Source organism: Neofelis nebulosa, chromosome 4 (genome assembly GCF_028018385.1).
Source record: "Neofelis nebulosa isolate mNeoNeb1 chromosome 4, mNeoNeb1.pri, whole genome shotgun sequence".
NCBI classification, from domain to species: Eukaryota; Metazoa; Chordata; class Mammalia; order Carnivora; family Felidae; genus Neofelis; species Neofelis nebulosa.
In genome coordinates, this window is record NC_080785.1 from 97,492,243 (window position 1) to 97,505,218 (window position 12,976).

The 12,976-nt window shown below is 43.3% G+C and overlaps 2 long non-coding RNA genes across 3 annotated transcripts in view; one reads left to right on the plus strand and one right to left on the minus strand.

Moving 5' to 3' along the window:
- LOC131509598 (uncharacterized) overlaps positions 1-12,976 on the plus strand; it is a 38,996-nt gene that overhangs the window by 16,323 nt on the left and 9,697 nt on the right. The gene's annotated exons all lie outside the window — the stretch shown is intronic.
- LOC131509597 (uncharacterized) overlaps positions 214-12,976 on the minus strand; it is a 31,645-nt gene continuing 18,882 nt past the window's right edge. Inside the window, exons 4-5 of one of the 2 annotated variants that reach the window (XR_009260597.1) lie at positions 8,673-8,786; positions 214-612 (exon numbers count right to left, since the gene is read on the minus strand). This is a non-coding gene — a long non-coding RNA (uncharacterized LOC131509597). The remainder of the gene's footprint in view (positions 613-8,672; positions 8,787-12,976) is intronic. The other variant, XR_009260596.1, reaches the window with a different exon arrangement.

Genomic DNA, 12,976 nt, shown 5'->3' on the forward strand with positions numbered 1-12,976 from the left:
GAGCTTTTGTTTCATTAGATGCTCTTAGCTTCATGTTAGTCACAGGGAAAAAAAAAAAAAAATGCCCACATACACACGCACGACTAAATGTAGTCAGTTTGCTCAGCTGTTGCTGACGTCACTGCTGCCCACTAGGAATGAGTTACTGTAATAATCCCCCTTTTATTAATCATAGGCTGGAGGAAGCAGAAAGTGGGTGACATCATTAGGCAAAAGACCGGGCTAACTCATGCTCCAATTTACTCAGCTTTATTATAACATTTCTCAAGTGACATATGAAAGCGATTACCATTTCACACTTTCCCCCTCTGAGCCATCATCCCTAACCTTCAATCCAAACTCCCATAGAAGAGCTTAGCTTTCAGATGGAGGCACAGAAAGGCCAACTCTCACCAAGGTTCCAATGTCCTCCCCGGAACAGCTCCTTCCTTGGCTCAAGATGGAGGCAGTCTCTAGAACCACAGCATCCCAAATGACTCTCGGGTGATGCTGGCTCTGGTCGCTTCTGACCGGACGGGGCCGCCCGCCATGAAGAGGACCGAATGATCTGGGTGGGTGTAGCTACCCATGGCCTCCTGGTAACCAAAGGCAGGGCTCTGTACCTCTAGGGATCTGAAATAGAAGAAACTCCATCTGAAGATGGGCGGAAAGGTAACGGTTCAGTGAGTGGGTCCTGCAGCTAGACTGCCTGGGTTCAGATTCGGCTTCCACCACTTTCAAGCTAGGGGACACTGGGCAAATGGCCCAGTAGTAGCTCGGTCCCTGACAAATGAGCGCTGGTAACAATGGCACCCCCTTCTGGGGATTGCTGTGAGGAATCATGAGTTGACAGAGAGCGTGCTTGGTACATAGTAGGTGTGACTTCTCTTCTCTAGAAAGTTCTGCTGACTGGACTGAACTGTCGGTGTCCTGCTCTGTGGAGCACAGAAAGACGGGCAAACGAACTATGAGAAGCCATCAGGGCAGACTGGTCCTGGCCAGACCCACGCGACTGCACATGGTGGCTCTGTCGCTGGCTGGGACATCACTGGTCAGTCCCCCCTCGCCGTGCTTCTGTCTCCATCTCCTGCATTTGCCAGAGGAGGCGCTTCTGATGAGGAACAAAGGCACGTGACTAAAACCAAAAGAAGACTTTGGTTCAGGGATGCTGAAGAGCTCAGCATCAAGCCATTTTGAACAAAGTTATCAGTCTGGTCATTCCCCCCATCCCATCCCCCCCCCCCGCCCCCCGCCCCGGCTCTCAAGCACACATTCTTTGTATGAAATGTAAGAAATGTAAAACCCCTATCAGCATCCCTCCCCAAATAATCATTGTTAACATGTTTACATGTGTGTGTATATGTGGATGTAGATATGCATATATAAGTAAAGAGAAAGCAACAGAAGCGTCTTCATAATGCATCTGCATCAGAGAAAGCATGTTTTTACTGTGGGTGGGGCTATACCTTCTTCTCTTAAACCCGGGACCTTGCAGAAGCAATTGTGTCGATGTCTTCCACTCATCCTTTACCTGCAGCCTCCTCCTGAGGGTATTTTAAGGAGTCAAAATAGAGCTGTCTTGGTCGTATGGGAGAGACAGAATGATAGCCCAAAAGAGAAGTCTGGGGCTTTGTAATACTTAGTAAAGAAACTGGCTCCGCTGAGGCAGAGTCCAGTAATCATCCAGGCTAATTTATTACTCAGATTCAACTTTGCTCAAAGTAGTGAGTTAGAAGCACTCCACCGGGTGAAAGGGTTAGGCTCCCCGACGTGATCTGCTAGTGCAGGAAGGAACTGCCAGGCCACGTTAGCCGGTAAGTGAAATAGTAGCCCGATTCATAGCAACTTCAGGATCTCCAAATTGGAAGCTTCCTTGAGAGAGCAGAGGATGCCAGGATATCTGCTGCCCCCTAACTGATACCACGAAGAATAGCATGTGCTTTTTAAGGAGCAAGGTAGGGTTCAGGGACCCTTGGTGACTGGGTCAGCCTGTTAGGTGGTAGGTGTGAACTGGGCGACCTCCACCAACCTGTTTGTGGCCAGTAAGGCAAAGCCACTGCCTGCGTCGCCTCGGCCTTCTGCTGAGGAGCTCCTAGCAGCTGCGTAGGTGAAACCAGGATACAGGGGTGACCGAGCGGAAGTCATTCGGGCTGCGTGTTTAAGAGGGTGACCAGAGGAAGCTCTCACAGGCCATTCAAAACTACATATCCCTCTGCTACACAAATTTCCGGGAGGCCCGGAAGAGGAATGTGGCCACCAGGGAAGTGAGGCATTTCAGGTTAGTTTCTACTGACTTGGGGAGCATTCCCCCCACCCCCCCCATCTCTGATAGGTAATTGAGAGATCCTGCCTGCGGGAAGAGGCGGAGGCGCCCTCTTCTGGTGCATCTGTGCAGAAGGAAAGTCTATGAAGGGCGCAGTAAGGGGCGCCTTCTCTCTGATCCCTCCACTCCCGATACAAACTTACTACTTTTTAAAAAGCATCCGTCTTGATTTGAAAAGTAACGCACATTCTTTGTATGAAATACAGAAAATATGGATAAATACAAAAGTGTAAATCACACTTAATCATCTCTCCCAGAAATAACTATTAAAATTTTGATATATATGTATCATTTACATACACATATATACCATCTACCTACCATGCATATACATGTGTGTATGTATATGTGTGTGTGTGTATATATATATATATATATATATACACCATGCTTTACATACATATGTAAAACTAAATTGCAGTCATACCGTAAACACAATTTTGTATAATTTTCATTTGTGATGAGATTTCATGGTGATTCTTTTCAATGGCCTAAGTGGTCCTTGAAAATATTAATGACCCGGGGTCGCCCAGGGGGCTCAGTGGATTAAGCATCTGACTTTGGCTCAGGTCAGGATCTCACAGCTCATGAGTTCCAGCCCCCCATCAGGCTCAGTGCTGACAGCTCAGGGCCTGGACCTTCTTGGAATTCTGTCTCTCTGTGCTCTGCCTGTCTCTCTCTCTCAAAAACAAATAAACCTGTTCTCTCATTTAAAAAAGAGAAAATATTAATGACTGGGAAGTAATATATCACATAGATGTGCCTTTATTTTTGAACTAGTCTACTATTATTGTAGATTGAATTTGTTTTCAAAATTTCACATTTATGGTACTATTTTACTCTAATGCATCTCTGCTTATTTTTTAAAGATAAATTCCTATGAATTGGATTATTGGATCTAAGAGCATGGGCATATTTCAGATCTTTATATGTATATTACCAAATTGTCCTCCTGAAAGTTTTTACCTGTTTCTATCACAACTAATAGTGTAAGGGCATGATTCTTTTACTGTGTTCTAGCCTGATGTTATCACAATATTTCTCCCAAGCCAAAGATGATATATGGTTTGTGTTAACTTCTATTTTTTACTTATCAATTAAGATAAAATATAGATCATCGTCCATTTGAACAGCTTTCTTCTGAGTAGCTGTTGGTATCTTTGCCCATTTATTTATGGGCAAAATCTAAAGACTGTGTGACATGGTCCACATGTACCTGACCGGCTACCATATTGGACAGTGTGAGTAGGTGGGTCTACAGTCAGGTTCTGACAGAACAGAAGTCACAGAAGGACAACAAAGAAAGGGACTAAAAGGAAAAATCATTAAAGAAATGGTAGGTGGACTCGGGGGTCTGAACTTGGTGAAGAAAGAAGTGCGGCCCGAAAGCAACTCGTAATCGGGGGAAAATATAATCATCCAGGCATCAGAGGCATTGATGATGTGAAAGGGTATGTCTGGAGTGAGTCGGAGGGAGTTGACCGGAAGTGTTTCTCAGAGAATGGAAGGGTTAAGTTTAAGATTTCAAAAGGCAAACAGTTGTAAACGGTGAGAAAGTGCAAGGTGTGGCCATGGGGCTGGATTTCTTACGCGGAGCGAGTGTGAACGTCCTTGGCGTTAAGGAATTTGAAGGTCTGTGAGAGAGGGTCGGATGCAATAAAAAGGCACAGGTGGGGTAAAGCCCAGAACATGTGCAACAGAGGCCCAAAGCCTCAAAGCTGATTTTAAGCGAGGGTGAGAACGTGATGCAGATGATGCCATTGTTGGTTATATTTATCAAGCACTCACCTCTGCTGGGCATGGTTCAGAGAGCTTGATATATGTGTCCTCTCCTTCAGTCCTTTGAGCAACCGTCTGAAGTAGGTTTTCTTATTATTGCCATTGACAAATGAAACCACAGAGGCTTTGAAAGACCAAATAACCTGTCCATGGATGTGCTCTGGTGGAGCAAGGATTTTAACCCCACTGAGGTCTGTGCACGTTACTTCTACACTCAACTGCCTTCTTACTTAGAGCAGCAGTGGATAGCAATAAGAATCTTGAGTGGCTCCTGTCCAACCCCACGCTCTCAAGGATCTAGGAGCTGCAGGAAAGGAGGCATGCTTGATTGGAGCAAGAACATCCGTGGAGGACCCAATGTCAGAGATTAGGTGGGGGGGGGGGGGGGTGGTAAGCATTTAGGGTGAAAGCAGAGTGGTAGCTTATTCACAGTGGAGCAAAGTGAGTGGGCACCATGGGAGGAGGAGGAGTGGGAGCGAGCACATCCAAAAGAGGAGGGGTGGGAGCGAGCACATCCAGAGGAGGAGGGGTGGGAGCGAGCACAGAGCCCATTGGATGGGATAACTGTGAAGGACAGCTCTCTGAAGGACTTGTTTGGGATGGTGAGAAAGACTGACGAAAATTAATTGACCTTAAATTTTCATACTTGAAATACAACATATACGGTATCTGTATACTCATTTATCATGACATAAGAAAACTTTTATGTGTAATGATGACCTGTATTGGCAGCTATTGAAGAGAACTAAAGATGAAAGTAATTTTAATTGAGGAGTCCCTGGTTAGTATCGTAGCTTTCAACTTGTTTTGCCATACCTGCTTTCATGAGGATATCACACAAAGTAGAAATTTCTGCAAGCATTGAAGTAAGGGTGAGAGTGAATCTTTATGTACCTTTTTTTAAAAATCATTTTTGAACATTTATTTATTTTTGAGAAAGACAGAGATGGAATGCGAGTGCACTAGGAGCAGAGAGAGAGGGAGACACAGAATCCGAAGCATGCTCCTGGCTCTGAGCTGTCAGCCCAGAGCCCGACGCGGGGCTCGAACCCACGAACCGTGAGATCATGACCTGAGCCGAAGTCAGATGCTTAGCCGACTGAGCCACCCAGGCGCCCCTTAAGCTATGTATCTTGGTGGTCAAGATAGGTAACTTCCTTTGGTTTCTTATAATTGCACTGAATTGCTACCATGAGCCTTCAATTCGCTATATGCCAGTGAATGAACCTCACTCTATTTGGAGTCTCCCAATTGTCCCTGCACCTGGGAGATGGAGGGAAGAGGTGGGCGGGTGGGGGGTGGTGGGAGAGTTCACCTAGTTTTCCAGTCTGTAGGCTGGAATGAATAAAAGGATCATCATCTGTCTCGCTTGTGCCCCCCCTCAGATGTCCTGGTCTTGGCAGCTCGTGGCTAAATTGTTCTTCATTCTTAAGTTGTGGCCTCTTAATTATCTTGCAAGTTCTGGCCAGCGTCATAAGGCAAGAAATAAAAATAGTGGGCAAATCTCAGGAAAGCAGGAACAAGTTACATTTATTTCTTGGTAGATAGTATGAGTGTGCTGCAGGTGGGATTTTTCAGTGCCCAGATTCATGTGCAAGACACAGGCTGTTTGGGGCGCCTGGATGGCTCAGTCGGTTGAGCGTCCGACTTCAGCTCAGGTCATGATCTCACGGTTCGTGGGTTCGAGCCCCGCGTCGGGCTCTGTGCTGACAGCTCAGAGCCTGGAGCTTGTTTCAGATTCTGTGTCTCCCTCTCTCTCTGCCCCTCCCCCACTTGCACTCTGTCTCTCTCTGTCTCAAAAATAAATAAACATTAAAAAAAATAATAAAGAAAAAAAAAGACACAGGCTGTTCCTTTAGCTCTCAAATTACCACAAATCAATGGTGAATCATATCTCTGTTACCACTCTTTGCTTCCCCCTCATTCCATTTCCTGCATCTTAGCCAAAGGAAAGCCCCTCTATTCATAGGTCCCCAACTGCCCAGTGCTAGGACACCATTGTGTCAGCCACAAGGTCCTGCAAGGACTGAGACCTTGCCAGTCTCTCGGGACACCGCCCAGCCTCCTGCAAGGGTCCACTGCTCCTCGCGGTGGGTGCCCACCTTCATCCACCTCTCTTCTCTGCCCTGGGCCATGTCCTGTCTTCACATCCTATTCTGGACCCCCACCATTGCGTCTTCCAAATTTAGCAGGGGTCTGCCTGCAGAAATACCCAAGGCAAAGGTATACAAAAGACCTGGCTTCCTACTTTCTTATGGGGAAAAGAGCATGCTAGAACAAATTCAAACCAATATTAAACTAAACTGTATTCAACATTGCATGACCAGATGAACCCTGATTGTATCAATTCACATATGAACATGAGAGCTCATCCTGATGACAAAACAAATATCCACAAACTAATCTACCATTCATAATAGAAAAAGAAAAAAAAAAAACAATGGATGATACTCATAAATCATTGTACAAGAAAGAGAAGATGTAGAAACAAAGTGACTTAGGGGCACCTGGGTGGCTCAGTCAGTCGAGCATCCAATTTTAGCTCAGGTCATGACCTCGTGGCTCAGGGGTTTGAGCCCCGCATAGCTCAGAGCCTGGAGTCTGCTTCGGATTCTGTGTCTCCCTTTCTTTCTAGCCCTCCCCTGCTCACGCTCTGTTTCTCTCTTTTTCAAAAATAAATAATAAATGTTAAAACAAATTTTTTTTAAAGAAACAAAGTGGCTTGTCCAAGTTTACACAGCTACACAGTGGCAGAGCTAAACTACAAATTCAAGTCCATCCAGATCCAAAATTTATACACCCAATCACTATAATACACTGGTTTAAAACATCAATATCTGGGGCACCTGGGTGGCTCAGTCGGTTGAGCATCCGACTTTGGCTCAGGTCATGATCTCATGGTTCATGAGTTTGGGCCCCGCATCGGGCTCTGTGCTGACAGCTCAGAGCCTGGAGACTGCTTCTGATTCTGTGTCTCCCTCTCTCTCTGCCCCCCTGCCCCACACACGCTGTCTCTCTCTGCCTCTCAAAAATAAAGAAAAATAATAAAATTTTTTTTTAACCATCAATATCTCTATCTGTCTCTACTGAATTTGTTGAGCATATGTTATATCCCAGGCAATTTGCTAAATACTCGCAGACAGTACCTGTCAATCGTGTAATATCTACTGATATAGGCCTATTCATTCAATCCACATGTGAAGCGACAAAGAACTTGATTAATTCATTTCTCATTCGTTCTTCAGTTGTTATCTGGCTTGTGCTCAGAATGACATTAAAATTGTTCTGACAAATACCACCTGCCAATAATCCTCTGCGTCGAAAAGCCCAGTACACTTGTGTCCACCCTTGGCCACTTCCTGCCCAGGCCTCTCTTGTCCCACGGCCATTTGCCACCCTGGGCCCGGGCTGCCCACTCACTGAGCACTCCTCCCTAGTCTGTCCCTCAGGCTGCTTTGTCCTTGGTCTCCAGCTCTTCTCTGTCTACACCCAGACTCTGGGTGATTTATCCACTCTGGCTTCAACTGATAAGTGGGTAATTCCTATAGCTCTCTCTGACCTAGCCTTTTCTCTGAGTGTCAGGCTCATTAAGCCAAACTTCTACTGATCTTCTTCCTTCTGACGGTCTTCAGGCAACTTCAGCTCAACAAGTTGAAACTGAACGCATATTCTAATTTTCCAAACCAGCTCCTGCTTTTGCATCGCTGATCTCAGTTGTTGCTATTTAACCAGCCAAGAGTTACCCCTTAACCAGCGTTCTCTTCCCCGCGACTAAATACATTCAATAACCACATCGTAATCATTTACCTTCTAAATATTTCTCTGCTATAACCCCATGGTTCTATTCAAAAGCTGGTAGGATAATAAAACAAGACGTCCCGGGTTAGCCGAGATGCCAGTACAATGAAAACCCTCAACAAATGTTAGCTATTATTTTTACTAATACATAAACAATAACAACTTCCACCACCACAACAGAAGCAAACTGTGCCACCACAGCCCCCTACTGTTGGAACTTTGGGGTTAACACTCCCATTGTTTCCTTCTTTCTTTTCTCTTTCATGTTTGTCCCTATCTTTGCCCTGAATTTTGAGAACCACTTTCAACTTTACCTTCTAGCCCTTCCCTCGCTTCTGTTTTACTCTATGTTTTTAGTTTGTAAAAGCTTTTGCATTGTTTCGGTTTCTTTTATGTCTTTGGGTTAATTTCTTCTAAAATAGATCTGAGGACACTTAGAACTTTTGACACTTTTGAAAGGTGGCCTTAGGAAAGACACTTTCTATTCTGTGCCCTTAATAGTTTGTTTTCTCCACCAGTAGTTTTTCTGTTCCTCTTTTGCATCTTTGGTTTTCCTCACGCCTGGCGATCCTACATTGTCCCCTTGTAGAAAAGGTGAGATGTGTTAATTCCCAAAGCTGGTATGTTAATTACCAGATGAGAAAAGGCATCCTTTGCTGTAGTCTGGGTAGGTCCATCTGTCCCCAAACCTAACTCTTGATGGGAGGAGGCATGAGCACATGATTTTGTTTGGTTTAGTCCTCTATACCTAGGAGAATTGGCCCTGGGGCCTAGAGCAGGGCCTGATACTTACCAAGGATCTTAAAGGTCAGAGCCCATCATTGTTGAAGGCCTTTCTTGTTGTGTTGACAAGATTATGATTGGAATCTAGAGAAAATTCTGATGAAACATAGGCACTAACCTAATCCTGGAAAAGAAAAGAGGAATTTATTTTAAACATGATCAACCCTTCAAGCCGACTTTCTTTTCCCTTTTGTTTTATTATAGAAACTTCCTAAAGTTAAATAAAAATAGAAAGAAGTAACACTAAATGACAACTAGTGCCCTCTGCATCAAGATTCAGAGGATGTGAGTCCTGATTCCATTTGTATTCCTGAGCTTCTGAGACATACCACTTAATCTAGCTAAATCCTAGTTTCTCTAAATATAGAGATCAAACATTTCATCACCTGTAGTTTCCCAGGGTTTTCTTGGCATATAAGTCAATATCTTGTAGAGTTTCATCAATCACCCTGGAAACAATAAGTTTTGCAAATACCCACCACCAGCCTTCATTCATAATTGTACTGTACCTCATAACTGTACTGTGGTATCTGTCTATAAGCCATTCTTCAAAAATATGTGTGATAACATGTTTTATTAACTTCTGTATATCACAGAATACCTTTCTGGGTTGTCACATATGAATGAAAACTTGACTGAATCCAATTCTCTGGCAATAATGTCTTAATCTTAACACTCTATTGTTCCCTCTCTGTGGCCATCAGGTGTTTGCTTTTGGAAAAGTCTTAAGTCAGCTTGATTTTTTTGTTGCTTTCAAAGTTACCTTGCTACTACCCTCTTATTTTCTTCAAGGATGTTTATAAGCTCTTCATAATTCTTATTAATCTTCATAATTCAAAAACTCATCATGATAGAATCATATGTGATTCTTTTTATTAACATTCTCTGAAACCGATTTAGCCATTTTCAATCTGTACATTCAGATGTTTCTTTCAGTTCAAGAAAGTTTTCTTGCAATTAGTTTGATATCCTCTCCAGACACATCTATCATTCCCAGCTTGGCTTTGCATTTCAGGAATCCCATATCTTTCCTCTCTATGTTCATCTCTTGGTATGTTTCTTCTTTCTGGAAGAGTCACCAAAGTGTGCCACTCTCAGCAATGTTGAATTTCATTCAGTATGGAATTTGTTCTTTATAGCCTCTAGTAAAGATTTTCACTCTGCTCTGGCAAATGTGGTTTCTTTACAATCCTTTTTCATCTCACTTAGCCCTTTCTTCATTCTTTATTTCTTTCTAAAGCCAAAATTATTCTATTATTTGTTATTACATCTTTTTCAGTAACTTTTACTTAGACTGCTTTAGGATACCAAATTTCTAAATAATTGTATTGGTAAATAATTGGAGAACAAATAATTTTCTGCTGAATGTCAAATATTATGGGTACTTTCTGTTTTCAACTTAGTTCTTATGTTGGTCTTTTTTTTCCCCCTTTTCATCTTCAGTTGCAAAGAGAACCATTCCTATATGATGTTTGCAATTAGACAGGATATGTGGATTCTTTGGTTCTGTTCTCTGACTTATGTGATGTGCTAAAATACTCTGGAAGGAAGAACATTAGTAACTCCTAGGATCTGACAAGTGTTCTGAAGATGACTGATTTTGTGATACCCTGAACCAATGGTATATATGAAAAACTATAATTCCCAAGGCACTTTTATAGAGGTACTTCCATTTCTAACTCTTCAGGAGTGCTTTACCAAGGGAATGATATTTCCAGAGATTTAGCAAGGAGATGATAATTCCAGTGTCAGCGTCTGCCCTTGTTTTCTGGAAGTGACAGTTCCACAATTGGTGAAAAAAAGGTTAAAAAAGATAGAAAAAGAGGGGAAAGGTGGGAAAAGGACCATATGTTAGCCTCATTGGAAAGCTCTACTTATGCAGTGAAAATGGATGCTCAGTTAACTAGCCAGGAGCCAGAACTTGGGGAGGAATAAAATAATGTCCTTTCTTCTGCCTGCTGATAAGTGCTGCTTTATTTCATGGGTCAGTGCATAGTTTGTCCTCTCAGGCCCCAGTGATATGAGAGTTAATGAAACTATCCCCCAGATTCTTGGTTTGGTTGTTGGTATTGAAGGTCACCAAAAGGTGGATCGAAATTATGGTTTCTCCGTGAAACAATGAGTCAAGTCATCTGTGTTCCTATTTTCCATCAGTAAATGATTCTAAAGAAAGGCAGATCTTTATGCCAGGCTTTTATGGTGCATTTTGATCAACCAATTTTCCCCCTTTGGTATTACAGTAAGACTATTTTATTTTATTTTATTTTATTTTATTTTATTAATGTTTATTTCTTTTTGAGAGAGAGAGATGGAGACAGAGATAGAGACAGAGAGATAGAGCACAAGAGGGGGAGGAGAGAGAGAGGGAGACAGAATCCAAAGCAGGCTCCAGGCTCCAAGCTGTCAGAGTAGAGCCTGACGTGGGACTCGAACTCACCAGCCATGAGATCGTGACCTGAGCCGAAGTCGGGCACCCAACCGACTGAGCCACTCAGGCGCCCTGAGTAAGATTATTTTAATATGCAATAAGATCTGGACAAGAACAAAGGCCTCTCTAGACTTTACCTTTCTCTCTATCTCCTATGTAACTTTCCATCCTGTATCCCCGTGTTCACGCCATTTTCTGTTAACCAGCCTGTTTCTGTTCAGAGCGACATCATAAGTTAGCTGCTATTACCAATCACAATTCATCAAATACCCAAGAGACAAGATTCATCTGATTCGTAATGTTTTAAAACATGGTAACAAGTCAAATACCACATAGAACCTTAAATGCATTAATTATTAGAACTCCCCATTAACGATCACAATAGTAATTAATGTTCCTGTTTCATAACCAGCCCAAGGCACAGTTTTCTGAGCAGGAAGCACCTCAAGAGTTTGTAAGCTTGCCACAGAGCCACAGATTCGGCCAGCCAGCAGGGTCGTCATGAGTCACGGGTTCTGCCACAGCCGGGAGCTGCCAACATGCAGTCTTCCGCACACTTTTCCACAGGAACTGGGGGTGCCTCTGCATTTGGAAAGCTACCTCGTGCCCTGTCCACACTCAATAAACACTGCTTCATAATGACAATGAGAATGTGTGTTCCATCTCACTTTTCTCCTGAATGTTTCTATTTAGGGAGTCCCAAATGTTTCCATTGCTTGATTGGCTGCACAGTAAAAAAAAAAAAAAAAAAAAAAAAAAAAAGTGTTCCTACTGCTTCCTTTGAATGTTTCCATTTTCTTTTTGAGCATCAGCCTGGTGCCTGTCCTGTGCCCTACACTCCCTCAACTGTGCTGCTGGTTGGGCAGTCAGGCCAAGAGGTCCCTACTTCAAATGTCTTATTTCCAGGTAGCCAGATCCAAAAATATGTTCCTGGATTCTGGGTATAAGCTGGTTTTGCTTTGCGTCTATTCATTACTGGGAAATAATTTTTTCCACTTATTAGATCTTTTTTTCTCTAAATTTTGGAAACAGTGCTGAGTCAGAGGACTGGGGAAACAGAGGACTGGATCCAGAGACTGCCCGGCTCTGTGGTTGCACAGTGGCTTCTATCCCTGCAGGGTCTGCAAGAGAATTAGCTGGCTTTCCAAAGTTGACCTTCTTCCCAAAGAATGCCCTTCAGAGGTTCCCAGCACAATGGGAAACGTTCCTCGAGGGGCGCAAGTGTGCATGTCCTTGTCTGTGAGTAAATGCAGTGGATAGGCAATTTGTGTTTTAGGGAGACACTAAAATGCCAATCAGTAATGATCTACTTTATCCAGCGGTTCCTGAGCTTACTTCTCCAGCCTTGATTCTTGCTCTAATGGCTATGTGTAGGCTCAGTCATATGAGATGTGTGAGTCAAAAACTGTTTACCTCTGACATAACCCAAAAAGCTCTCCCTTTCCAAAGGAAGTACCCTGTGGCAGGTAACACAGGCTAGGAGAAATGCACTCCCTTAGATTTCAGGAGTTGTCTGAGTAGTTTCTCAACATGGTAACATTGTTGATGTTGTTCTCCTAACCAACCAGAGTAGTGGGTGCTGGGAACAGAGGTCCAAAATAAAGCAGGCAACCACCCCTTTCATGCAGGAAGAAGGCAGACATTAAACAGATGATTGTTTGATTACAACTGGGTGAGTGCCATGAATAGGCTACTGTTTGTGGAGTCAGGGTTTTCCTAGACAGGAAGGTCAGATTCTCCTAAACAAACGAACTGGGGCCTGAAAAGCAACAGAGAAGTAGTATTTTCTCTATAACAACATCTTGAGAGTCCCGTAATAAGTAAATAAATAAAACAATGCATGGAATGGGATTAAAGATTATGTTTCTTTCAAGGTGTGTACCACA